We start from the raw sequence: 22,338 nt of genomic DNA on the forward strand, positions 1-22,338 counted from the left end.
TTGTTACGTTGGAAGCACTGCTGTTTCACAGTGACAAAATGATGTTTTCTCATCTGTTTTTTGCGCTCTGTTTGTCGTTCGTAGCAGCACATTGCTTGCAGTAGAAGTTTCACAATAGCGAAGATGAACTAGTGCTCGTAGCTCTTAAAGTATATATTAGGAAAACTGTAACTGAAAATATCGCAGATAGCAGAAAGGGGTGGTTTTACCACTGTAGTTCCTTAAACGTGCATGATTACACGATTATTAATTGCGCACTTGCTTGATGGGGCGGCACTAGGACACAAATATGGTAGCACAAGAAGTTTTCTACAAGGCAGAAAGGATTTTCACGTCATAAACATTTTATAAAAGTGGTTCTGCTGCAATTGTTAATGAATGGGGAAGACACCTCATAACAACAGTGATAACTGAGGAACATAATATGTGGGTATGTTTAGCTACGACCCAAAGTGCGGTAAAATCAACCAGACGAGTAGCAGCTGAGCTGGATTTATCACGAAGGTCAGTGCAAAGAATTTTACGCAAACAGATGTTTAAGCTATACATTCCACACCGAGCGAGGTGACACAGTGGCTAACACATTGGACCCGCATTCGGAATGAATGGCTCTGAGCACTATGGGACTTAACATCTATGGTCATCAGTCCCCTAGAACTTAGAACTACTTAAACCTAACTAATCTAAGGACAACACACAACACGCAGTCATCATGAGGCAGAGAAAATCCCTGACCCCGCCGGGAATCGAACCCGGGAACCCGGGCGTGGGAAGTGAAAACGCTACCGCACGACCACGAGCTGCGGACCCGCATTCAGGAGGACGACGGTTCAGCGACCGGCCATCCTGACTTAGGTCTGGCGTGATTTCCCTAAATCGCTACATGCAAATGCCGGGATGGTTCCTTTGAAAGGGCACTGCCCACTTCCTTCCCCGTCGTTCCCTAATCCAATGAGACCGATGACCTCACTGTCTGGTCTCCTTTCCCAAACAACCCAACCCAAACCCACTCTGGTGTCTAGACAAAAAAAAAAAAAAATGGTTCAAATGGCTCTGAGCACTATGGGACTCAATTGCTGTGGTCATAAGTCCCCTAGAACTTAGAACCACTTAAACCTAACTAACCTAAGGACATCACACACATCCATGCCCGAGGCAGGATTCGAACCTGCGACCGTAGCGGTCGTGCGGTTCCAGACTGTAGCGCCTTTAACCGCTCGGCCACTCCGGCCGTGTGTCTAGAAAACAGCACAGTCTATACATTCCACGTTTACGACATGGGCTACCTGAAGATGATCCAGATCGACGTCTTCTGTTTTGTGAATTGATACTTGATAAGCGAACAAGCAAACAGACAAGACTGCACTTACTGGTAGGCTGCAATCAAAATCTTTTCTTAGAACAACCTGTACATCAACCTGATGTGACTGTTTGGTGGGTAATATCATCATTTGGTGTACTTGGAACATATTTTTTGATGGAACGCTGACAGGAGGTAACTGTATATGCTTCAGAATAACATTGCATCATGACTTGTGTGCTGAAAACTTTCAAGAAATTTACTTTCAACAAGAAGTAATTGGTCGGATGACAGAGACTGACATGCCTTTAGTTTCACCAGACATCATACTCACGGATTTTTTCCTATGGAAACCTGTTTATTCTCAAAAGCCTAAGACTGTTGATGAACTGCAAACACGACACATTTCATGATTTGGACAGTGATACCATTCTGTGCCACAGAGGGTGTAACAGTGTTCCCAAAAGACTTCAAAGATATGTCAATGAAGACGGAACACAGTCTGAACATAAATAGTATTTGTAAGCATTGTTTGTATTTGTAATGAAACATAAATTGAATTTTTTGTTTAAATCAGTGCTCGGTTTCCAATGACCTTCGCGCCACCCATCTCCGGTGAAATGAAACAGAAAGATTACTGGCGCTGATGGGGAAGTCTACACAGGGGGCTTCTCATTAATGTTGAAATACCCTCGAAGCGACGTAGATAACGCTCAGACACTAATGTACACTACTGGTCATTAAAACTGCTACACCAAGAAGAAATGCAGATGATAAACAGGTATTCGTTGGACAAATACATTATACTAGAATTGACATGTGATTAATTTTTCACGCAATTTGGGTGCATAGATACTGAGAAATCAGCACCCAGAACAACCACCTCTGGCTGTAATAACGGCTTGATACGCCTGGGAATTGAGTCAAACAGAGCTTGGATGGCGTGTAAAGGTACAGCGGCCCATCCAGCTTCAACACAATACCACAGTTCATCAAGAGTAGTGACTGGTGTATTGTGACGAGCCAGTTGCTCGGCCACCATTGACCAGACGTTTTCAATTGGTGAGAGACCTGGAGAATGTGCTGGCCAGAGCATCAGTCGAACATTTTCTGTATCCAAAAAGGCCCGTACAGGACCTGCAACATGCAGTCGTGAATTATCCTGCTGAAATGTAGGGTTTCGCAGGGATCGAATGAAGGGTAGAGCCACGGGTCGTAACACATCTAAAATGTAACGTCGACTGTTCAAAGTGCCGTCAGTGCGAACAAGAGGTGACCGAGACGTGTAACCAATGGCACCCCATACCATCAAGCCGGGTGATACGCCAGTATGGCGATGACGAATACACGCTTCCAATGTGCGTTCACCGCGATGTCGCCAATCACGGATGCGACCATCATGATGCTGTAAACAGAACCTGCATTCATCCGAAAAACTGACGTTTTGCCATCTGTGCACCCAGGATCGTCGTTGAGTACACCATCGCAGGCGCACCTGTCTGTGATGCAGCGTCATGAGTAACCGCAGCCATGGTCTCCGAGCTAATAGTCCGTGCTACTGCAAACGTCGTCGAACTGTTCGTGCAAATGGTTGTTTTCTTGCAAACGTCCCCATCTGTTGACTTAGGGATCGAGACGTGGCTGCACGATCCGTTACTGCCATGCGGATAAGATGCCTGTCATCTCGACTGGTAGTGATACGAGGCCGTTGGAATCCAGCACGGCGTTCCGTATTACCCTCCTGAACCCACCGATTCAATATTCTGCTAACAGTCATTGGATCTCGACCAAAGGGAGCAGCAATGTCGCGATACGATAAACCGCAAACGCGATACGCTACAATCCGACCTTTATCAGGTCCAGGGTTCGCGCCTGGCAGGCAGTATTTTTTCCATTGCGTTAGACAATTATGTGTTTACAATGGGGTAAAATTTATTGTTCTATTTGCCGGTCTTGCAGTGTCCGCTGGTGTAGTGCAAGTACACTACGTGAAAACCCTTCGGTATTGCGTCATAAGTAAATGAGTACAAACTTGCGAATGGCGTCGTTCCAGTAAATGACCTACGCTTTCTACACTAAATAAAGTTTGTAAAAAAAGGGGACAAAAGGAAAGAAACACGAAACGAAAAGAGGTCTTGCTTGATTACAGTGAGGGCAATAATTTTGTGACTTTCACATTTACAGTAGATCACCTTTACAAAAAGTATTCGAAATTCGCATCATTTGCTTGAATGCAGGTACTGTATCGCTCAATCATCCCTTCACGCACGCACCTACACGTACGGCGACGTCGGAAATTTAACATTCGTCATCCGCCTTTGGGGTATTATTCGGCATTCGCGGTCCCATGTGTCTTACATTAAATTACTTGTCTCAGTGTCATCTAAGTCACTTCGGGTTTTTTTAAGCTGTACTAAGAATCACCCTGTACATGAAACACTGTGACACGATACTTTTCAACACGGAAAATTCCTCTTAATAACCATAAATAGATATCTGAGGTACTTATATATGAAAAGCAACCTTTCCTCCTTTAACGTATTTGGAGTATGCATCCGTGGTAGCAACAGTTATAGACCGTTGCTGATGCTAACAAATAAATCCGTAAAAACAGAGCAAGTACGTGTGATACTAAAGTTTCGATCTTAGCGCAAAATATAAACATACAGCGTTATAGGAAAGTCACGTCACAATCCCATTTTGATGTTGGCGACCTGTGTAGTGCCGTACGTCTGTTCCACTGATATTCTCACGGATAACAGAATACACGGTAGGGTCAATCGCACCCGAGCTGTGAGCTGTGGCCGGCCGGAGTGGCCGAGTGCTTCTACGGTCGCGGGTTCGACTCCTGCCTCGGTCATGGATGTGTGTGATGTCCTTAGGTTAGTTAGGTTTAAGTAATCCTACGTTCTAGGGGACTGATTACCTCAGAAGTTAAGTCCCATAGTGCTCAGAGCCATTTGAACAATTTGTGAGCTGTGACGCCACCGTGAACTCTCTCGCCACGTCGTACTGCATTGAAGGTTATAGGTAGACAGCCCACTCATGTCTGACTCATACGCAGATATGAATGTACTCGAGATATTCCAGGTTTTAGTGTATTATTGTAACTTATTATTATGAAGATTAATATTAGTTGCTCAGAGGCGCAGCAGTTTTTAGTTTTCAGGTGTACGATTACGGAAACCGTTCGACGCAGCCCTGTTGTAATGATCCCATTACGCCTCTAATATTTCCACAGGGGGGGAATCTCTGTCCAAGTGGTGCTCTCAGTGGTGCTGGCGGGGGAGCAATAACCGCCTCAGCCACGTGGCCGGAAGCCGCCGAGGGCCCGCCCAGCGGCGCTATTGTGGCCCCGACTACGCCGCGCCATCTGGCTGTTAATTACCGGCTAATCGAATGAGGCCGGCCCGGCCCCCTTGTCGCGCCGGCCGTGTATCGCTGCGGTTATTGGTTTATCAGGCGACTCGTCGGCCGCCGCCGGCGCCCCGCTGTGCCAATATTTGTGTTCCCCACTCCAGGGCGGGCCGCGCCACCCCCGCTCCGCCCCCGCTCGCGCCCGCCAGATTGCTTTATTCGGTGCGCGGCGTTTGTCTTAATTAGCCTGCTCTGTGCTCCGACGCCCGGCGCCGGCGCCGGCGCCGCCGCCGCGTGCCGTGCCGTCTCAGCGCACTCCTCGGCGACGCGTCTCCGCGGCTCCGCTTCCGCTCCTTCCTTCTCTTCGCCTCCTTTCCCACTCCTTCCTCTCTCCTTTCTGCCAGCCCCTGCCGCCTCTTTCCGACGTTCCTGTCCCCCAGCAGAGCACCTCGGCCCGGATGCGACAACCGCTCAGCGCTCGTGCTGTGTCAACACACTGCTTCTTGCTGCCCAATCACTACCTGCAGAGGTCTGCCGCTGGATTCCAGAGTGGATGCTGTGCGCTCTTTGACAGAAGAGCGGATTGTTGTGTATGACTTCGCACACAACGGTCACAAGAGAGATGGGCTACAGAGTGGTGCGTCAACTGTCGTTGTAGGGATGCTGGATAGGAGCAGAAGCGATTAGCAAACACGTTAACAAAGTAAACAGAATATTCCAGAATGAAATTTTCACTCTGCAGCGGAGTGTGCGCTGATATGAAACTTCCTGGCAGATTAAAACTGTGTGCCCGACCGAGACTCGAAATCGGGACCTTTGCCTTTCGCGGGCAAGTGCTCTACCATCTGAGCTACCGAAGCACGACTCACGCCCGGTACTCACAGCTTTGCTTCTGCCAGTATCGCCGGCCGAAGTGGCCGTGCGGTTAAAGGCGCTGCAGTCTGGAACCGCAAGGCCGCTACGGTCGCAGGTTCGAATCCTGCCTCGGGCATGGATGTTTGTGATGTCCTTAGGTTAGTTATGTTTAACTAGTTCTAAGTTCTAGGGGACTAATGACGTCAGCAGTTGAGTCCCATAGTGCTCAGAGCCATTTGAACCATTTTTTCTGCCAGTATCTCGTCTCCTACCTTCCAAACTTTAGCTCTCCTGCGAATACTGGCAGAAGCTAAGCTGTGAGTACCGGGCGTGAGTCGTGCTTCGGTAGCTCAGATGGTAGAGCACTTGCCCGCGAACGGCAAAGGTCCCGAGTTCGAGTCTTGGTCGGGCACACAGTTTTAATCCGCCAGGAAGTTTCATAAACAGAAGATGTACTTATCTTGTATTTCTCCAAGTTTACGAAGTCTCTGAGCCGTGGCGCGGCTGGTGTCAGTGTTCTTGTACTTATAATGGCATCGCTGCCATCGATTATAGTGTCACCATCTTTGCCTTGCGCGATTCAGGCCGGTGTTCGGGTGGTTAACGGGAGAGAAAAGGGACAGCGGAGTGGATATTCCAGGGTTTGAGGTGGCTTGTTGACGTTACCGTGAGGCATGTGGTACGACGCTATGGGCAGGGTCAGCGAGAGATCCCGGCTGGACTTGATGGGACCTCGGGTTTGGTATCGGGGTGGTGCAATGTTGTGTTTTGGGACTTTTCTGCTGCGAGGGCATGTATAGGCTCTTGTTACTGGCCATTGAAATTGAGATGTGTCTATGGCGTGACGGAGGAAATGTGTGATGCTCGCCGCTGTTGCATGTGAAAACGCTTCGTCTGCCTTGTGTCTGTGCAGGAAATTATGTGAAGTAAATATCTGATACCACGGCGACGTCTTGCTCTCACGCGTTGTTGAATATATTTCGGATATTACTGAATGGTGAAGATATCCCACGTGTAAAGCAAATGAAGCCATTTGTACCGTACTAAGGTACTGTTTTATTCTGCTTAAATCTGTGTCAGTTATATGTGCATTTATATGCCCTTCTTTAGTTGCAGAAGTTATAGAAGTGTGTAAAGAGAGAGCTGTGTGGAAAGGGATATAAAGTTGAAACTCTTCCAATAAGTGAATAGACTCGAACTCTGTATTACTAAAGGTGCCTTTCGATACTAGCACCTGTTTGTTGTTGTTGTTGTGGTGCTGTAAGTAGTTATTATATACAAAATTGTTTATTCTGATTATACTAAATTGTAGATGTAAGGTCGGTTGTGTGCCGCTGTAAATTACTATTGTCTCCTCTGTGCGGCAGCCTAGCATTGTCAGTGGCTTCAATCAGTATTCCTGTCGTATTTCGAGTTTTGTATTTGCGGGTTTGCTTAAGCTGACACTGTTGAATTGTAAGATCTATAAACAGGCAAGTCAAAGTGAGTATTCTATGAGCTCAAGACGATGTTCTATTACGTGGTACCTTAGTTTGTTATAGGTTAGAAGTATTTTACGTGTTATTAATATTATGCTCTTTGCTTTGTCTAAAGAGGAGGTAGTTCTGTGAAGTAGTCGTTTATACCTGTGTTACGCGTTGTGCCTTTTCATGTTAATTGTTTTTAAGAAGCTACAAATGACTCTGTGTATGTTGCAGGTAGCTGAAACTGACGTGTTCAGGGGGTCGCGACCTGACGGGGTTGATAGTGGCCCTTTTTACTACGGCCCATCCGGCTATCCTCCTTCAGTACATTTGTCTCACTTTTATCGTTACTACTTTTGTCGAGTGGAATTAGGGCTTACTGTAATCACCTTATATGTTGAAGTTAAGTATCTCCCTTGCCAGGGCGAAAACCTTCGTGGATATAGTCCTATTCTAATCTGTAAAGGTTGATAGTGTTATTCATTTGTTATCGTCACATGTATGATTATTTATCTTGTTATATTTAATGTCAGTAAAATGTAAGTGTTAGCGATGTACGAATTGGGACGTTGTATTCTCCTCTTGTGGAAACAAATTTAAGTGATTTCATTCCTTTTCTGGTTCAAATGGCTCCGAGAATTATGGGACTTAACTTCTGAGGTCATCAGTCCCCTAGAACTTAGAACTACTTAAACCTAACTAAACTAACGACATCACACACATAAATGACCGAGGCAGGATTCGAACTTGCGACCGTAGCTGTCGCGCGGTTCCAGACTGTAGCGCCTAGAACCGATTCCTTTTTTAAGTAGCCTTTAGATGCGTACATTTTTCCTCCATGTTTGGTGTTTTTATGGCTTCCACGTTAATTAAAATTACAATAAAGGTAAATTTGGCAACGGAGAGTTTCGTGTAGTTATTAGTTGCTAAGTGGGTCCTGAGTTAAGTGCAGGAACCCTACCAGACTCATTACAAATAATGCATTAAGAAATAAAGTCCATCTCTCTCTAATCAGCAACGATGAGGCTCACTGAACTGAAGCACTAGCGAAGGCATTGAAACTGCGACTATTCGACGTCTGCATAGAGATGAGGCTCTGAGTCTGAGTGGGCTGTCGTCAGCCACGCTATATTGCGGCTGCGGAGGGCCCCCGTAGTCCAGAGCCACTGGAGGTGTGGCGCGACAAGCGTGCTTTGTGGGGTCCGCCGGATCCCGTATGACTGCTCTCGGCGTCGGATGGAAAATTGCAGTTCCACCGCCAACTATGACGGCAAAGGGGTGGTACTGGTACGTGATGCCACATGGATAACACGAGCTCTCAGTACGAATGAGATTTCTAATTGCCACTCCACGTTTGTGACTGAATACTCATAGACTCTTGTTTTTCGTTGACTGTAAAGCTTCTGAATCATTAGAGTCAGATGTACAAAATACGCTCAATAGCTTAAAATGGCTCAAATGGCTCTGAGCACTATGCGACTTAACTTCTGAGGTCATCAGTCGCCTAGAACTTAGAACTAAGTAAACCTAACTAACCTAAGGACATCACACACATCCATGCTCGAGGCAGGATTCGAACCTGCGACCGTAGCGGTCGCTTCGGTTCCAGGCTGTAGCGCCCAGCTTAAAATGCTTTAAACTATTAATGAGCATAGTTTTTTGTTCTTTTCTGTTCGAACATACAGCACTCAAAGGGAAAATAATTGAAATCCCTACTAAACCATCGTAAATCTTACAAACTAAATGTGAAATGTCTTGTTTCATAATTCGTAACGAAAATTTTCTGCTCACAATTTTATTGGTAAAGAAGTCATGATTTATGTTACATATGTGCTATGTAATGAACCTTACGACCTTCGAACTTTTATATTTTAACCGAAATGTTCGATTCCGTATAAATTGTCGCCAGACTTGGTTTAATCTTCCTACTTAAATTATATATTTCTCATCTGAAGATACCTCTGAACATATTTAATTACTAAAAATTTTTTTCTCTTATACCATGAAAATTAGTACTCACAACTGACAACTCAAATGATCTAAAATCAAATTTTCAGAAAACATATTGCTGCTTTGCTTCACTTTTGACGCAATTAAAATTTCTATCTTCCTTTACAGTTTTCCTGATTTTATCAATGGTTCAAATGGTTCAAATGGCTCTGAGCGCTATGGGACTCAACTTCTGAGGTCATTAGTCCCCTAGAACTTAGAACTAGTTAAACCTAACTAACCTAAGGACATCACACACATCCATGCCCGAGGCAGGATTCGAACCTGCGACCGTAGCGGTCTCGCGGTTCCAGACTGCAGCGCCTAGAACCGCACGGCCACGTCGGCCGGCTCCTGATTTTATCATCGATAATGAAATCGATTTTATAAAATTACAGGAAGCATCTGTTTTTCATATTGTCAAAATTTGCAGCTCTTGTTAATAATCATTAGGCCTATCAATCTTCACTTAAATAATTATTTTCAGAAAATATTACGAAAATTAAATCTGCAAAAGAATTTCATATGAGACAGTTATGTTAATGCTAATTGGGACTACATGCTGTTCTACATTGTACTGGAAGCTGGACTCTGTAACACATAATGTATTTTTGGCGTCAAGCATTTCCGAATAGCTTCAGATAGCGTCAGAGTAAGCTCAGATAGTAAAAGAGTGGGTCTAGCATCTATTGAGTTTGGTACACGTTGTTTTCTCATCGATTATGTTCTCTTATAACTCAAGCAAGTTGCATAACTTATACCTGAAAAATGTCGAATATCTAATGATAGCCGGCCACTGTGGCCGAGCGGTTGTAGGCGCTTCAGTCCGGAACAGCGCTGCCGCTACGGTCGCAGGTTCGAATCCTGCCTCGGGCATGGGTGTGTGTGATGTCCTTAGGTTAGTTAGGTTTAAGTAGTTCCAAGTTTAGGGGACTGATGACCTCAGCTGTTAAGTCCCATAATGCTTAGAGCCATTTGAACCATTTGTAATGATAAACTGTGTTTCAAGAACATGCAAGTAAAAGATGAAATGGTTAAAAGCGATGTAAAGTTCCAACAACTTGACATTTTAACGATCCTGAACAAAATCGTTTCGGTACGTTATACAGGAAAAAAGGAACCAGCCCTGACAGTAACACCAACTTTGCAAGATAAGTACTATTTATCTGCAAATATAATGCATCTGCTCTTACTTAAGGTAAGGATACGGCGTGGGCTGGGAGATCTCGACACTTTTAACACAACACTGATCTAGAAAGCAGTGCACTGCAACAGAGAGGGCTAAAAGTACATTTCTCAGTAGTGGGACATCTCGTTTTAACATATGTGTATTGTTTGGTTTTCGAGTATAAACGACGAAAAGAAGCCTCGGAAGAAAATCCTGTGCGTACATCATATGCTACAACAATCCAGTTATAAGAATAACGACGAAAATAACAATGTATGTTGTAGATATGTTTGTCAATGAATGATTTCTAACGGTTGTATTGTTGAAAGTGTGGTGTTAGCTTTCTTGTCTCGGAAGATGAAAGTTCTGCGACTCAATGGCTGATTACAATGCTATCTCTTATTCAGCTGCATAGCTTGGTCAGATTTCGTCACTCTCGCATGTTGTGGTGCCGAAACGTCGACTCCTCCCAAAATTTCGTATTTGCTGCTTTAAAGTAACGTGAGGTTGGAGGTTGTAGTAGTCGCTATTCAAGAAGTGAGAGGCAGCAAAATGCGCCTTGCAACTGATACCAAACGATTCCCAGTACCGATAAAGACTTTGCGTTAAAGAGTTCTGAATGGCAACGTGTCTAATCGACAAAATGTGAATGGAGCCACCCTAACTGTAGAGGACGAACTCGTAGGACTGCTGGATACCAAACGATTTGGGTTAACTGTGACTCAACGTTAGATAAATCGCTTTCGAATATGATGAAAGAATCGAGCGTTAATCATATTAATTGTTCTAAATAAATGGCAGGATGTGTTTGGGATTATTCTTTCCTAGAAATATGTCCAAATTTCAGTGTGAGAAAAGCTCAGAGGCTTTTTTATTGTCACTCAAGGGGACTCAGTAACGAAGAAGCGAAGAATTTTTTTACAAATCTCCGAACTATGTACGATACGGTTTGATTATGGGAATATCCGGGAAGAATTTTCAATGGGGACGAAACTGGACTTCAGCTCATTTTCAAAACGGGAAAAGTCATTTCTCCGAGAGGAAAGAAGGACATTTATCACGTTACTACAGGAGAAAGGGTTCTAGTATGACTGTAATGGTTTGCAGCAGTGCGACGGGGAATCCGATTGCACCATTTGTGATCATGATGGGTGTTAGACAGAAACCCTCATGTTCGAAAGGGTTGCCAAATGGATCATCGATTTAGATGTCCGAATCTGGATACATGGTCAGTGAGGTGTTTTCTTCGTTTCTGGAACATCTGAACAAAAACAAAACTCAAGGGAACGTTTTACTTGTTTTGATGGTCACGCTTCCCATTATAAAGAACCCACCGTGTTGGATAAAGCATCACAGTTAGGGATTGAGGTGCTGTGTCTTCTTCCGCACGGCACGCATAAGCGTCAGCCGCTTGTATCGTATTTCAGAGCCTGAAACACTACTACAACGATGCGTGCCGAAACTTCGTCCAGCATGACCCGGGAAAGGACATCACAAAAGAAGATTTCGGCGATGTACTCAAACAATCTGGGGTCAAGTCAACAACCATAGGCAATCTAGCGAGAGGGTTTAGAAAATGTGGGGTCTACCCGTATAATCCAGATGTATTGGCTGACGGTGTCTCTGAATATGAGTTGGTCGCTATACCACACGATATTGTTCAACATAGAGTAGGAGATGACATCGCTGTGGATAATGATTCCGTCCGGCCATTACTACTCAGCCGTCATTTGAGGTAATATCATCCAGTGCAGATGTACAAAACACTGTTTCTGGAAGAAAGTTGTCTAGAAAACAAGAATCTGTCGTTCTCACACCCGAAAATCAACGAAGACAACTTCGGGAGAAAGCACTCACTCAGGAATCAGAGCGACGTTTAGGGAAGAATGTAATGTGATCGTCTGCAGACTCTACTGTGGTGAATGGGTTGGTTTTTATTATGATGATACTGCTGGACAGAAGTGGGCAAATGTGTTGGCCAGTGGTACAAATGGATCCATAAGACGTGTTGAAAACGGTGATTAACTCAATTATACATGCGAAAATTATTCATAATCACTTCGTATGATTTATACTAATTTTATAATTTAACCAGATGACTACGATTCCTGTCTGTTTTGCAAAAGTTCATTTTATTAAGTTTTATTGTTATTTGTTTATTTTTGTTTCCCATATTGTCTGTCACGTAAAATCAAGTGTCAAGATTTCCCAAACTTTAGGGAGAAGTGGATATTTTGCTTTAGTCTCTAATGATTTAAACATTACATGACCTGTACTAATTAAATTTTTCGTTCTAACAAAGTAAGTATAACAAGTACTTGAAAAAATGTATGTTGCACAATTTTTTGAACAGTGGCCCCGTAATTTCAATTTCCGTCCTAGGGTGACAAATTATCCGAAAACAATCTTACATATTTTTCTAACGTTGTTTAAACTGTGAGGCAGTTATTACAACATAATAATTGTGCTTCGTAATGTATAGGCTATAAGTAGGCTAGTGTATTATAGCTAGTTCCAAGATATTGTAACTCGAAGACTATGTTATGCACAAAATGAGTAAAGAGTCTTCTGTTTTGGACACTATTATTACTCCCGAAGGTTCACAAAGAGGGGGTACCATTACGCCCCATTGTCAGCAACATCAGGGCACCTACATATTTGTTGGCCAAATACCTGACGGGAATATTAAGTCCTTATGTGAGTAAATGGCCTCATCACATCCGTAATTCCGTGGATTTTGTTAAACGCCTTGATAGCTTCAGGTTGGATGAGTCAGATATCATGGTGAGTTTTGACGTCGTTTCCTTGTTTACGAGGGTACCCCTGCGAGAGTCACTAGAATTGATTAGTCAGAAGTTTGACGAGAAGACCACTGAACTTTTTAGGCATGTCTTGACTTCCACGTATTTTCTTTTTCGTGGAGAATACTACGAACAAACGGAGGGAGTCGCCATGGGTAGCCCACTCTCACCGGTGGTGGCGAATTTGTACATGGAGAACTTCGAGGAGGAAGCCCTGTCGTCATCCGAATGGAAACCTACTTGCTTTTTCCGTTACGTGGACGACACGTTCGTCATCTGGCCACATGGTATGGATAATCTCCTTGACTTCCTTACACATCTAAACTCCATACACCCAGCCGGCCGAAGTGGCCGTGCGGTTAAAGGCGCTGCAGTCTGGAACCGCAAGACCGCTACGGTCGCAGGTTCGAATCCTGCCTCGGGCATGGTTGTTTGTGATGTCCTTAGGTTAGTTAGGTTTAACTAGTTCTAAGTTCTAGGGGACTAATGACCTCAACAGTTGAGTCCCATAGTGCTCAGAGCCATTTTTCCATACACCCCAACATCAAATTCACTATGGAGACTGAAACGGTGGGTAAATTACCTTTCCTTGACGTCTTGGTCAAGAGAAGGGCTGACGGCACCCTAGGTCATGGGGTGTATCAGAAGACAACGCACACTGATCTGTATTTTCACGCAGACAGTTGCCACCACCTTACACAGAGGAATGGGGTACTTAAAACTCTAGTACATGGGGCGCGCACTACCTCTGGCGCAGAGAGTCTACCCCAGGAATTGGAACATCTGAGAACTGTATTTCGAAAAAATGGGTACTCAGAGTGGCAGATTCAACGTGCTCTTCGTCCAGCCACTACAGCACAACCTGTGGAGATGTATGAAATCACGAGGGAGGAGGTAAGCACTGCGTTTATTCCAGATACAGGCGCACTCTCGGGGAAAATCGCCCGCATTATGAAGAAACACCGGGTCGGAACACTCGTACACTGGTGGGGAGCGCCAAAGATGACCTCGGTTTGAGGGAGGCCGGCGTGTACCAGATTCGGTGTCAATATGGCGAGTCGTATATTCGTCAGACGATGCGTACTGTCGAGGATCGATGCCGTGAACACCAGAGGCACACTCGACTGATGTATCCGAGCAAGTCGGCGGTCGCTGAACATTGTTTGTCGGAAAATCACGCTATGGAGTATGAACGCACGAGGATTCTGGTACAGACATCGAGATACTGGGACAGCGTTGTTAGAGAAGCCATCGAAATTCGCACCAATGACGACCTCATAAACCGTGACTGTGGCTATAATCTTAGCAAGGCTTGGGAACCAGCGATTGGGTTAATCGAGAGTAAATCGAGCAAACGTGTAGTTGTTGCGACCACGGTGGACAGAGCCATCACACCGGCGTCATCTCAGACGCCGTCGCAAATCTGTTCCACCGCGCGACCGTGGCGCGGGGCGGGGACGGCGGAGGGAGCGCGCCGCGGGCGGAGGGTATTTAAATCGACCGCCGCCGCGACCGAACCCAGTTCCCCCTGAGCAGTCATAGCGTACGGATCTCCGTACCGGCACGTTCACTGGAGCTCAGTCCGTCAGTTCACCTGATGATGATGACATGTACGATCGCCGAAATATTGTGCCCGTTGGACACTGTAGACCGGCAGTACACCCGTGGATATTTTGATTACTATTATTACGGTCTAAGCAAGACCTAACTCGATGTCCTGTACAAACTGCTTTTGGGCAGTGGTTACAAAATATCATCGTTACTCTTAGTTTACTCGAAGGGCAAACCAAAAACGGTGAAGATTCCACATTACTGTGAAAATAGTTTGCAGTACCATTTTGATGTATGACATATGATTTCAAGATATTTCAGCAGACCATATACCTGAACATTAGTGGTAATACGGTATTTGGGGTGTACTACTGCGGACTTTTCCACCTACGTGTTACACGGCAAAGTACAGGGGTTGCACAAAAATAAGTAAACGCGGCGAGAAATGCGTTCATGAACATAAATGCTGATGCTAGGCAATCCTTTAGGTTGCGGTGTTGTATTTGACCACAAATAGCACTTGCAAAATACGTTGCAAATATGAGTCGTGGTCAGAACAGCGTTCTGTGTAACTGTGAGTGCATTATGTCGCAGCTAAGTGTCTTCTAACGTGCACAAATCGTTGGTGCTCGTATGGTGTGTGCTTTAGTAATTAATTGAGCCCAAGTGTTTTTTGTTTCAAGAGACATCGTATCGGCGGTTTACATCGCGTACAGGGGAAGCGGAAAAACATTATCCGCTGAGTCACAACGGGGACGTAAATGGGTGTTGAGTGATCCTGACGGACGGTCGTGACGACAATAAGGAGACGACAGCTGCAAAAATCGCTGCATAACTGAATGGTGCACTCGCGAACCCTGTCACCACCAAAGGAGCTCCAGAAGAAGAGCGAACTGGAAATCCAAAGCCACTCATCATCGACGCAAACGTTCGTAACAGGGAAACACGGCGCCGAAGCCATAAAGCCGCCACTGTGGAGCTGTGGAAGAATTTCATTAGCTCGGATGATTGTTTTACAATGACCACTCCCAAGAATGAAACATGGCGGGGTCAGCCATATCCAGGGTATTCCAGGGGCAACTCTAAAAGGTCGCACTACTTCTAATGGTTATGTGACCATTTTCGCTGATAATGTGCGTCCCACGGTACAATTTGTTCCCCAGTGGTGATGACAGGAATCCTGAGGCGACAGCGCTCCAGTGCACTGGGCTCGCATCGTCCGGGACTGGTTTTGAGAGCGCGAGGATGAATTGATGCACCTCCCACGGTCGCCACAGCCACAAGATCTCAGTCTCGTCGAGCCTCTGTGGTCTAATTTGGAGAGAAGTGTGCGCGCTCGAAATCAACCTTCGTAATCGCTACCAGTTGCCACTGTTTTGCAAGAAAATGGTATAACATCCATTTGAAAACCATACAGGACTTGTATTTATATATTCCCGAACGAATGAAAGCCGCTTTGAATGCCAAAGTGTTTCCTGCACGTATTACGCGCAGTAATATGTTGTAGTCTTTCCATATTTTTGTCCACATTTTTTATAATAATTATAATACGTGATACATAAACGTTCTTAATTTTACAGTGGGAACAATTTAACATAAAACTACAAATTGTTTGTTTTGCGTTTTCTTTGTTGCATTAGCAGGGCTTAACTGAACATACTTAGAAAGCACATACTTCATTTCAGTGATAGCGAAAAATAAAAAGATGAGTGTGTAACCTCCCCCTCACTTATCGACCTTAATGACAGTGAAAAATTGAACCGCGTGCACCTAAGGGAAATTTGGGAAAAGTAATCGTCACCGAAGTTAATTTGTCGATAAAGAGGGAGGAAAGGGTTACATCTAAATCAAAGGAAAAATGCAAATGAAATTGGTGGAAATTAATTTTGAGAAAAGGGTAAAATTAATAAAGAAAGTAAATGTCCGGTCGTTACGTTAACAGTTAATTGGCGTTAATTAGATATTTGAGATTTGGGGAAAATTACGGTCGCCAGCCCTATGGACAACTATTATAATAGCTGAAAATGAAAGATTAATGCACATATAATTAGCACGAAAAGCGTGGCAACTGAAGATTGACACGTGCTGTGTGAAAACTGAATGTCTGTCAGAAGTAATAAATTTCGCTACACTCTGACTTAATTTAGCAAAAGAATTAATAAAAACGGAAAATTGAAAGTTAATTTAGTGACTGAAATTAGTAGTGAACTTTGTTTCTGAAGCATTACGAAATTGAATAAAATAAGGTTAGTCTTGGGCTACCTCAACAATCATTTCAAAAGCTACTTGAATCTACGCAATTTAGAAATAAGAGATTTAACTTTGAACTTGAATTAAATGATTCTGAACAATTAACAATAGTAAAATTTAGTACGTACCAAGCTGAGCTGCAGTCACAGTTGAGCTGCAGTCACAGTTAAGCTAAATATGGTAACAAATCTCGCACTCTTACTTTTTGCTTGTGTAATCTAAATATTGTAGCCAGCTATGAATACCTTAACTGAACTTTGAAATTAAAGCAGTGAAATGGAATGATATTACTTTAATGCTGGCGTTTGAATTTCAACGACACTTGAGTTGTTTTTGGAAAAGGAAGGGACCCTGCTTGGTAATGCAATTGGGACAATGAGCAACAAAGGTTCATGCTAAGTTGTTGTATTTTGCTAATGGAATAGTGTGAAAAGCTAAGGTCTGCAATACAGTTCTAAAACTTTACGTGCTTCCAGTCTTCCTTGTTGGCTGATTGAAGGTTTGAAGTCGTCGATGGAGGAGGTGGCGACAGTCACTCATTGTCGGCCGTCCTGTTGCAGAAGCTGGATGTTGGCGCGCCTTCTTCTTGACACGATCACGAGGCGAAACGGGCTCTTGATGTGCGCCAGCTAATGCTTCCAGTCCGCGACATCGTGTCAGAAACTATCATAGCAAGTCTAGCGCAATTACATGCTGCCAAAACCCGAAAGCGCGGCAACTCGCGGGAGCGTCACACAACACACCTACTCCACTGCCCTACTCGAGCCACACTCCCTCTGCTCGCGCTCCATGCGGCAGAGTTAACACTACCAAAGATCCTAAACACTTTGGTTCTCCACACGACCTATCGTTCGACAGCATAGTTTTCCTTAGGCCAGACCCAGCGTAAAAATACAAATAATATTTACAAAACAAACCAAATACACATCGACATAAATGGATAAATATATATATACAAATAGTAAAGCAATTACAATATATAAAGACACAGAAATGTCATATCTTCATGTAACAAATAAAGGAAAAAAATTATAGTACAATAGATGGAAATAGGAGGACATGCATTTCCGGCATTACAAGTGAACTGAGGAGGGTGCTCTATTAAACATAATCGCTGCTTGTCTAAGCAACACGGCAATCAACAACTGCATTAGGACAAATGTTATGCTAATTTATAACTAGCATTAGGGTCCCTAACTTTTATGATGAAAAACCTATAAATTAATAAATAACTAATAAACAGGCAGAAGCTGTGGTGTACTCATAGCTGTACACGGTCTAAGGAAAAAAAATAAAAATATTATCAATCGGAACGAAATAGGCCTACATAAAAGCTATGTGACGTAACACACTACACAGTGCTTTACAAGTTTTCTAATTTATACGCTGAAGCGCCAAAGAAACTGATATAGGCACGGGCATTCAAATGCAGACATACGTAAACAGGCGCTGCGGTCGGCAACGCCTATATAAGACAACAAGTGTCTGGCGCAGTTGTTAGATCGGTTACTGCTGCTACAATGGCTGTTTCTCAAGATCTGAGTGACTTTGAACATTGTGTTGTAGTCGGTGCACGAGCAATGGGACCCAACATCTCCAAGCTAGCGACGAAGTGGGGATTTTCCTGTATGACCATTTTACGAGTGTGCCGTGAATATCAGGAATCCGGTGAAACATCAAATCTCCGACATCGCTGCGGCCGCGAAAATCTCCTGCAAGAACGCAATCAACGACGACTGAAGAAAATCGTTCAACGTGACAGAAAAGCAACCCTTCCACAAATTGCTGCAGATTTCAATGCAGGGCCATCAACAACTGCCAGCGTGCCAACCATTCAACGAAACATAATCGATATGGGCTTTCGGAGCCGAAGGCCCACTCCTGTACTCTTGATGACTGCACGACACAAAGCTTTACGCCTCGCCTGGGCCCCTCAACACCGACATTGGATTGTTGATGACTGCAAACGTGCTGCCTGGTCAGGCGAGTCTAACTTCAAATTGTATCTAGCAGGTAGACGTGTACGGGTATGGAGACAACCTCATAAATCCATGGACCCTCCATGTCAGCAGGCGACTGTTGAAGCCGATGAAGACTCTGTAATGGTGTCGGGCGAGTGCAGCTGGAATGATATGGGATTCCTGATACGTCTAGATAAGACACTGACAGGTGACACGTACGTAAGCATCCTGTCTGATCACCTGCATCTATTCATGTCCATTGTGCATTTCGATGGCCCTGGACGATCCCAGCAGGACCATACAGCACCTCGTTGTTGTTGTTGTTGTCTTCAGTCCTGAGACTGGTTTGATGCAGCTCTCCATACTACTCTATCCTGTGCAAGCAGCTTCATCTCCCAGTACCTGCTGCAACCTACATCCTTCTAAATCTGCTTAGTGTATTCATCTCTTGGGCTCCCTCTACGATTTTTACCCTCCACGCTGCCCTCCAATACTAAATTGGTGATCCCTTGATGCCTCAGAACATGTCCTACCAACCGATCCCTTCTTCTAGTCAAGGTGTGCCACAAACTTCTCTTCTCCCCAATCCTATTCAATACTTCGTCATTAGTTCTACCCATCTAATCTTCAGCATTGTTCTGTAGCACCACATTTCGAAAGCTTCTATTCTCTTCTTGTCCAAACTATTTACCGTCCATGTTTCACTTCCATACATGGCTACACTCCATACAAATACTTTCAGAAACGACTTCCTGACACTTAAATCTATACTAGAGGTTAACAAATTTCTCTTCTTCAGAAACGGCACCTCACAAGTCCAGAATTCCTACATAGTGGCATGAGGAATACTCTTATGAGTTTAAACAGTTCCAAAGGCCACCGAACTCCCCAGACATGAACATATCTGATATGCCTTGCAACATGCTGTTCAGAAGAGATCTCCACCCCCTTCTTCTCTTAACGACTTACGGACAGCAGTGCAGGATTCATGGTGTCAATTCCCTCCAGCACGACTTCAGACATTAGTGGAGTCCATGTCACGTCGTTTTGCGGCACTTCTGCGTGCTTGCTGGGGCTCTACACGATATTACACAGTTGTACAAATTTCTTTGGATCTTCAGTGTTTATTGTAAATAGCAACTGCAAGTAATATTGTGCATACAGATATCACTAGCAAGTTGTTACATTGTTTTAATCTGCCAGGAAGTTTCATATCAGTGCACACTTCGCTGCAGAGTGAAAACATCATTCAAATGGTTCAAATGGCTCTGAGCACTATGGGACTTAACTGCTGTGGTCATCAGTCCCCTAGAACTTAGAGCTACTTAAACCTAACTAACTTAAGGACATCAGACACATCCATGCCCGAGGCAGGATTCGAACCTGCGACCGTAGCGGTCGCGCAGTTCCAGACTGCAGCGCCTAGAACCGCTCGGCCATCCCGGCCGGCGAAAACATCATTCTCAAGTTGTTACATTGTTTGCTTTCACCTCTGGAAGAGGTGAATCGTAGTGTCCGGTGTGGCTTACGCCACATACGGGAACATCTCTACTTGGACCCGTGTGCTATTAAGGCCAATCATTCATCTTATGCTCTCTGAGAAAACTTACGTGGCACAGTGGTACGTTCTGTTCCTGTGTTTACCGACGCTAATGTACTATGAAGATCCGTTGAAAGTGAGTTATAGAATGTAAATATAAGGGGCAGTCAAATGAAAACTAGACAGATGAGTGGCAACTATTTATTTACAGTTCGTACAAAATATATACGTGTTTCAAAGTTTTACTGACCATCAAAGCAGTCACCAGCATTGTGTATAACCAGTTGCCAGCGATGTGGAAGTCGTAGGATACTCTTAGCAGTGCCAGTTGTGTTGACAGTTCGGGTGGCGCGGTCTATTGCCCGACGAATTTGTAGCAGTTCAGAGGCGAATACCGTGAAGTGTTTCCTTCAGTTTAGAAATCGAGTTGAACTTACGAGGACTTAAGTCAGAGGAGTGCAGTAGGTGGTATAGCACTTAGCAGCCCCATCAGTCAAACACTTCAGTAACAGCTTGCACTGTACGTGCTTGAGCATTGTCCTGCAAAATGATGATCAGGTCCTGCAGAATGTGTCATCAATTCTGTATCTAAGCTGGTCGTAGGTTGTGTTCCAAAAATGAACAGCCAGCGTAACTCACGCCGTGCATATTACCCACGTTGTATTCATCCAGTATTTGGGAATGAGAGCACTTGGCGACTTCTACCCGATTTTACACGTAATTTCAAGCCCTTTCGAAACTTCTTCAAGCTGCCCCTCCCTCTCAAAAATAAATAAATAAATAAATAAATGAAAGGGAAAAAGCATCTGGTACGACGTTTTAATTTACTACTTTCTTACTTCTAACTGCATTAGCAAAATATTTTATAGACAGTGGCGACATATTCCACAAATTTTACCTGCAGAATTGTATCATTCTACGACATACTGTTCGGGATATATGCTGACATATACATTGAGATTTGTGGAGAGAACTAGCGTTACTTAAAGAGCAGCGCAAATTGCTCAGACTATACTCAAACAGTGTTTGATAGTGAGAGCACTTAGCGGCTTCCGACATACTTTAAACATAATTTTAAGCTTTCCTAAATTTTTTATTATTCCGTGATTTATTGATCCGAAACTAATAAAACAGACAGAATTAGGATTCTGCGTCTTCAACTATAAACATCTTACATGAGTAACGTTAACTATTTAAAGCATTAACCCTTAACTCAAGAGGTGTGGTCTCTCAAACCGCGCGAAAGTTTTCTATCTCCCTCTGCAAGTTTAGTTCTAGCGGAATGCTTCTAAGCCTCCCCTAGCCTCCTTAAATCACCAATCCTGTAATGTTTTGATGTCGGTTGCATATTACTTTCTTGTTGTTTACACGTGTTGTTCATACGTGACGGGTCTCTTCGACCACACCTCGTGAACTGCGTACCTGGTTTCTTCAGTATAGTACAGAATGTGACGGCAGTAACACGTCAGTTTTAACCATCCTAATTTTGATGATATGTTATTCGGTGGATGGAGGGAGATGTCAATAGATCAATAAACAGACGAAAAAGGCGAAGATTTTACAAGAGCCAGTGATGATAGTTCATAGCAAACAAGACGTTCTCCTAAGAACAACTGTGATGGGGATCTTTCTGTTTCTTCAATAAAGTAGTTGAAGTGTTAATTGAAATCAAATGTGTCCTGAGTGATGATAAAGAAAAAGTAGATCACAGCACTGAATGCCAGTTTTGCAGTTTCTTTTTATACCCATCGAGTATAATTTTTATGTGCAAATTTAAACACTGGAATTTAGCTTTCTGTGAACATTTACTTGCTACAGATATGCTACAATTTTTCAAAGGACTTAATCCAGTTGTCTAACAGATCGTTTATACGAACTATTTTAAAAAAAAACTGCACAAAAGTTTTTGATTTTGTGTGAAAAAAGTAAAATCTGCCGGCATTATTTAATGAAATTAAATTAACAAAGAGAATATAATGAACACTTAAGTACAGTAGTTGTAAAAATAATTATTACATAACTTAAATTAAAAATTTCAAATGATTTGCGCCTTAAATCTCGGGCTAAACTCAAGGGTCCCAGAGACCCAACCTCGTGCGTTAA

The sequence above is a fragment of the Schistocerca piceifrons genome, chromosome 7 (genome assembly GCF_021461385.2).
Source record: "Schistocerca piceifrons isolate TAMUIC-IGC-003096 chromosome 7, iqSchPice1.1, whole genome shotgun sequence".
Classification (NCBI taxonomy): Eukaryota; Metazoa; Arthropoda; class Insecta; order Orthoptera; family Acrididae; genus Schistocerca; species Schistocerca piceifrons.